Below are 7,101 nucleotides of genomic sequence, written 5' to 3' on the forward strand. Positions count from 1 at the left end.
ATTATTCTTAACATTCAATGTAAAGTCTGACTTTTCAAACAGAAAACATAGATACCTTACCACCTGGAGGTTGGCAACCCTATCAGATGCCCACCCTTGGGGAGAATAACTGCACCTAAACTTGCAATGCGAGGAACAAGACAGTGCCTCTGAGCATGTGCAGAGCACCTTCCCCTGCTGGGCGAGTTCAGTAGGTAGCTTCACCCCCTCTAGGCTGAGGTCAGGCCTCTAAATCCGAAGGTGCAACTCTGCTCAAGGCCCAGGCCTGGCCGGCATCTCGCCCTTTAGGGATTAATCATTGGGCCGGGTTCTGCAGCTCTTCTGAGTCAGCCCATCGGCTCATCTGGCCCAGTACTGAGAGGCACCGGCTGGGGCAAAGGTCTTCCCCATCTTTTGATGGAGCCCAGGGAGTATGGTTGCCAGGGCCACCCAGGCCACCAGTAGGGAATGGGGGGCGGTAGGGTTGCCAGATCCAGGTTGGGAAACTCCTGGAGATTTGGGGCTGGAGCCTGGGGAGGACGGGGACCTCAGTGGGGCACAATGCCACAGAGCCTACCCTCTAAAGCAAGGGTGGGGAACCTTTTTTTAGCCAAGGGCCATTTGGATATTTATAACATCATTCGCGGGCCATACAAAATTATCAACTTAAAAATTAGCCGACCAAGCCCCAAGCAGGCAGCTACCCCAGATTCCCCTCCCCCGCACGGGAGGGCAGGCATCCAACCAGTGGCCCACTCGCCCACCTGGTGGCCCAGGATGGTCTGTTGCACCAGCCCTGAATAGAGGCTGTTCCTGTCCGCTGGAGGGGGCAGATCACCAGTCTTCGATCCTGCTGAGCTAGAGATCTGCCCGGACCCGCGGACGGCCAGACCAAATGATTTCGTGGGCCTGAAACGGCCCCCGGGGCCTGAGGTTCCCCACCCCTGCTCTAAAGCATCCATTGTCTCCAGGGAGAGGGATCTCTGTAGTCTGGAGATGAGCTGTAATTACAGCACATCCCCAGATCCCACCCCCCGAGGCTGGCATCCCTGCTAGCGGGTCGAGCACGCGTCCTCTCAGGCTGTCTGGGCAGGAAGCTTCACCTGCCGGACCCCTGCCCGTCAAAACCGGCCTTGAAGGAGGCCAGTCGTTAAAATGGGGGTGGGGGGAGCCTCTATATGAGTTTCCGTGCCAGGAGGGCATCCAATGGTCCCTGGTTTCGCTTTGCCAGTGGTCGCAGCTGGCCGGGGCTGGCTTTGATGCTGCCCCCACCCCACCCTGGCTCCTTTTGGGCTCTGATGTCACCGGTTTCTTGTTTTTCCAAGGCCGGGGCGAGCTGGGTTGTAAAACTTGTTTGAACACCAGCGAGGGAGAGGGAGAGGGAGAGAGTCTGCAAACAGAAAGCGGCCAAGGGAGGGACGGAAGAAGGGGTTGGTGGACGGGGCGGTCGGCCTCCCCGCCGCCGGGGTCCGGCCAGCATCGGGACAGACCAGGTGAGTGACACCTGTCGATGATCGCTGGGGGTCCTGGGGGCACGGGCGGCGCGGGGGCAGCCTGGAACCGACGGAGGCAGCAAGCCGGGACGGGGGGGGGAGAAGGGGGAGGAGCCAGGGAGGGACACCAAGGGAAAGAAAAGAAAAGCACCGAAGAGCGAAGGGACAACCTGGCAGGACATCCATCCCCAGCTGAGACCGCGCAGGAGAGGGCTCCTCTCTGAGTTTGCATCTCCCCCCCCCCCAAAAAAAAACCTGGGACTGACGAAGACTTTTTTACACCTCCCCCCCCCCAAGACATTGGGGATCGGCTTCGGGGACCACCGAGCCAGGAGGGCGAAGGACCCCCGGACTGTGAGTGTCAAGGGGGGAGCTCCTGGGTGCGAGAAGGAGGGGCTGGTGGTCCTTTCAGGGCAGATGCCAGCAGTGGTTTTCCAAAGGGGGCATCTTCTATGCTCTCCTTTAGCTAGTTCTGGGGAGGGGGGTGCGTCTATAGTTTGGGGGGGGGGACTCGAGAAACAGGCAGTTCTAAAACCCAAACTGGTTCCCAACGAAACTAGGCGGTCGCTTAGGGCGCAGACCTCAGAGGGGCGCAGAACTGGCCAGAGGGGCACCGTTTTCAACCGGTTAGTTTCTTGGAGGCTGGGGGGAATGCAACTGAAAAGTTACATTTTTTTTATTTTAAGATAAGTACCACAACAGTGCTAAGGAATATAATTAATTCTAACGTCTCCTAAAAAGTTTTGCGCTCTTATTTTTTTTTCTACCAGACATCTGTTTTTGAAAATTGGTTCGCAATTGGGAGGGGGGGGGGCACAAGTAGTTAGCCTTGCCTGTGTGTTTCTGTGAAGTGCCAAGTCGCTTCCGACTCATGGCGACCCTATGAATGAAAGTCCTCCAAAATGTCCCCTCTTTGACAGCCTTGCTCAGATCTTGCAAACTGAAGGCTGTGGCTTCCTTTGTTGAGTCAATCCATCTCTGTTGGGTCTTCCTCTTTTCCTGCTGCCCTCAACTTTTCCTAGCATGACTGTCTTTTCCAGTGACCCTTGTCGTCTCATGGCGTGACCAAAATACGATAGCCGCAGTTTAGTCATTTCAGCTTCTAGGGTCAGTTCAGGGTTGATTTGATCTAGAACCCATTGATTTGTGTTTTTTTTTTTGGCAGTCCACGGAATTCGTAACCCTCTCCTCCAACAGCCTTGGCTAGGGCGCACAAATGACAAATGACTGGCACCAGCCCTGTTGGTGGGGGGGGGATGACTAAAGGTAAAAGGTAAAGGTCCCCTGTGCAAGCACCGGGTCATTCCTGACCCATGGGGTGACGTCACATCCCGACGTTTCCAAGGCAGACTTTGTTTGCGGGGTGGTTTGCCAGTGCCTTCCCCAGTCATCTTCCCTTTACCCCCAGCAAGCTGGGTACTCAAGCTGGGGGATGACTATAGGCCATTTATTCATGGAAGGTTTTGCATTGGATCTGTCACTCTATAGTTGCACATTTCCCCCATCTGAATTCTCAAAACTCTGCATGGCGGCTTATTGTTGAGTTTTGAGAATATGGATGGGGGAAAAGTGCATCTAAAGAGTGGCAAATCCAATGCAAAAAAAAAGTCCCCCTCCTCCAGCGCTGCTCCAGAATCTGGAAGCAAGATGGGGAATTATTTCTGCCTGTGCCTGAGGAGGTGGTGGTGGTGGTGGTAGGGCTCCGTGTAGATCGGGGGTTTCCGGGTGGGTTGGAAAGCCCGGGCTGTTCCCTGCAAGGAGGGACGGTCCCCTGCAGCTGCGTGGCTTCTGCTGGGTCGCGCCGACCGGGAAGTGGGGCTGGAGCCAGGCCGGGTCAGAGGCTCCGCGCTATGGGGCTGCCGATCTGCTCCTGCTGAACTGGGTTGAACCCCGAGGAGACGGCAGAGAGAGGAGCCCACCTCCTGGGGTCTCTCTCAGCCCCTAGGCGCTCCCTCCGCCTGGCAGCGCCCCAATGTAGAGATTAGCCATCCATGGAGGTTTCTTTCCTGCTGTCTCCTAAAGAGGGATTAAAACTAATTCCTTCTCTTATCCCCACAATCTTTTGAGGTTAGCGGAGACCAGCCAGAGAGAGAGAGAGAGAGAGAGAGTTATTTACCCATAGAGTTATTTACCCAAAGAGATAATTCACAGTGGGTAGCCGTGTTAGTCTGTCTGCAGTAGTAGAAAAGAGCAAGAGTCCAGTAGCACCTTGAAGACTAACAAAAATATTTTCTGGCAGGGTATGAGCTTTCGTGAGCCACAGCTCCCTTCTTCAGATTGAGAAAAGAGCAAGAGTCCAGTAGCACCTTAAAGGCTAACAAAAATATTTTCTGGCAGGGTATGAGCTTTTGTGAGCCACAGCTCACTTCTTCAGATACAGCTAGAATGTGAATCCATCTGTCTTTAATTCACAGTAAGTAGCCGTGTTAGTCTGTCTGCAGTAGTAGAAAAGAGCAGGAGTCCAGTAGCACCTTAAAGACTAACAACAATGTTTTCTGGCAGGGTGTGAGCTTTCGTGAGCCACAGCTCACTTCTTCAGATATCTGTGGCTGTGGCTCACGAAAGCTCATACCCTGCCAGAAAATATTTTGGTTAGTCTTTAAGGTGCTACTGGACTCTTGCTCTTTTCTATTACCCAAAGGGAGTTATTTACCCTTCCACCCGGACAGCTCGATGTCTCGGTGGGGATTAGAACCCGTGCCTCTCGTGGCAAGCAGAAAACCCTGTGGGGGCCGGGGGACAAAAGCAGCATGGAGTTCATTAAAATAGCGGAGACGCCTTTCCATTGATTAATCAAGTAGCAGATTTTTTTTAAAAAGTTAATTATTTTTAACAGAAATACTTACAAATCCTTAGGTGCCTTCTGGAAACTGCATCTCACTGTCCCATTTGAGATGATTCCTGTTTAGATACTGTCTTAACAAACAAGAAACAGTGCTTTTTATTCACGGGTAAACATATACAGATTTAATCGACGTAATGATTAAAAGGCATCTGATTAATCAACTGTGATTGCTTTAATCAAGTCCTTAAAATGTAGGAGGGTGCCCCGTGGCGCAGAGTGGTAAGACGCAGTACTGCAGTCCAAGCTCTGCTCACAACGTGAGTTCGATCCCAACAAAAGTCGGGTAGCCAGCTCAAGGTTGACTCAGCCTTCCATCCTTCCAAGGTCAGTAAAATGAGTACCCGGCTTGCTGGGGGTCAAGTGTAGAAGGCAATGGCAAACCACCCCCTAAACACAGTCTGCCTAGTAAACGTCGTGATGTGATGTCCACTCCATGGGTCAGCAGTGACCCGGTGCTTGTACAGAAGACCTTTACCTAAAATGTAGGGTTGGATCGAATGACTCCAGTTCAGTCTTTATGGAGGAGGACTCTTCAGATGGTTGATGGGATCCCTGGTTCCGTCCCACAACTTTATTAATTCCTTGTGAATTGTTAGGTGGATCCGTGAGTTTAGCTCCTTCCGATACCAAAGAATTCTTTGGTTGCCATTTCAGATTTTATACGGGCATGGGGAAAATTCTTAGCAAAGTTTAAAGGCTGGCCTTGTTATTAAATTACTAAAAAAAAACACCCCTCAGACATATAGTACTAGATTTGGATGGGCTCTTAGAGGTCATCTAGTTCAACCCCCCTGATTCATGTGGCAATCCAAAGCTGGAGCATTCTCAACAGGTGGCATTCCAGCAAGCAACAGAGAGCCCCCCCGCAAATGAATGCATTTGATAAATATTTGTTGGGGTTACTGGTGAATTTTACAAGCCAAATCTTTTTTAATTGTTTCAACAGGTATGTTAGGGCACAACAGTTGTTCTTTCCCAGGATTTGGGGTTGGGGTTGCCAACTTTTAAACTGGCTGCTGCTTCCTGTGCTGTCAGCAGCAGCTTGCTCTTTGGCAATTATCAGGAGATAATGTTTGCTTTTTGTGGCATGATAGCATCAGTTGCTGACTTTGGTAACTCAAGCTGCCATTACAAGTGCAGAAGCAAGCTAGGTCATTTTTGTTTTCTTGTCATTCTTGTTATTTTAAAAGGTTTTGATGGGTATGGTTTTTTAAATCCTGCTTTTATGGCTATGCCCTGCCTTGGATACCCTTTGCCTGGAAATGTGGGGTTAAAAATAGCAACAAACGAAGACAAACAATAAATATTTCATAATAACCGTCCTGATGTTATCGACACCTGTTCCACAGACACAGAAATGCATACCTCCTTCCTTGTTTGTGCAAAGGGGTTTGTGCTCTTGGCATCCTTATCTAGGACACTGACCCTTCGAGTCAGGGTATGGATTCAGTGCCTTAGCTTGAGATATTGGAGCTGCTTATTTTAAACTCCTCGGGCAGGGATCTGTCTGCCTGTGCCTGTATAACTCTGCAATCAGGGCCTATACACACATTGCAGAGTCGCCGTGTCCGTCCTGTGGCCTTTTGATCAGACTGTGCTGAGTTCTGAACTCAGGACTCAATTCCCTGGGGTGAGCTGACTCCAATTCGGAGAGGGAGAAGGGGCTTAAGCTCCTCCCTGCAATGTTTCCTCAATTCAGCATGGCTCTGGGGAGCCACTATTTGCCCCACTGAGGAAACGTATGTGTCTACACGTCAGATAGGTGTCAGCAGGAGAGTGGAGGCAAGGTTTCCGCCCCCTTATCCCTGCATGCCAGCGTTCTGATCTGTATCAGGCCCCCAGCTTCTCAGAATTGAGTTCCAAGCACAAAATCTGGGGTGGCCATCTCATGGGAAGTGGCCATCTCATGGGAAAACACCCCTCAGACATATAGTACTAGATTTGGATGGGGTCTTGGAGGTCATCTAGTTCAACCCCCCTGATTCATGTGGCAATCCAAAGCTGGAGCATTCTCAACAGGTGGCATTCCAGCAAGCAACAGAGAGCCCCCCTGCAAATGAATGCATTTGATAAATATTTGTTGGGGTTGCTAGTGAATTTTACAAGCCAAATCTTTTTTTTTTAATTGTTTCAACAGGTATGTTAGGGCACAACAGTTGTTCTTTCCCAGGATTTGGGGTTGGGGTTGCCAACTTTTAAACTGGCTGCCGCTTCCTGTGCTGTCAGCAGCACCTTGCTCTTTGGCAATTATCAGGAGATAATGTTTGCTTTTTGTGGCATGATAGCATCAGTTGCTGACTTTGGTAAGCTGCCATTACAAGTGCAGAAGCAAGCTAGGTCATTTTTGTTTTCTTGTCATTCTTGTTATTTTAAAAGGTTTTGATGGGTATGGTTTTTTCAGAATTCTCAGAATTGATATTCAGTGTACCTATAGTTTAATTAAGACTTAAAACTTTAATTAAAGTTTATTAAATAAACAGTGTACCTACCTATATAGTTCTTCACACAACGCGTGGTTAAATGGTGGGACTCCCTGCCCCAGGAGGTGGTGATGGCTGCCAACTTGGAGGGCTTTAAGAGGGGTGTGGACCTGTTCATGGAGGAGAGGGCTATCCATGGCTGCTAATCAAAATGGATACTAGTCATGATGCATGCCTATTCTCTCCAGGATCAGAGGAGCAGGCCTATTATATCAGGTGCTATGGAACACAGGCAGGACAATGATGCTGGTGGGCTTCCTAGAGGCACCTGGTTGGCCACTGTGGGAACAGACTACTGGACTTG

Source organism: Euleptes europaea, chromosome 3 (genome assembly GCF_029931775.1).
Source record: "Euleptes europaea isolate rEulEur1 chromosome 3, rEulEur1.hap1, whole genome shotgun sequence".
Taxonomy (NCBI): Eukaryota; Metazoa; Chordata; class Lepidosauria; order Squamata; family Sphaerodactylidae; genus Euleptes; species Euleptes europaea.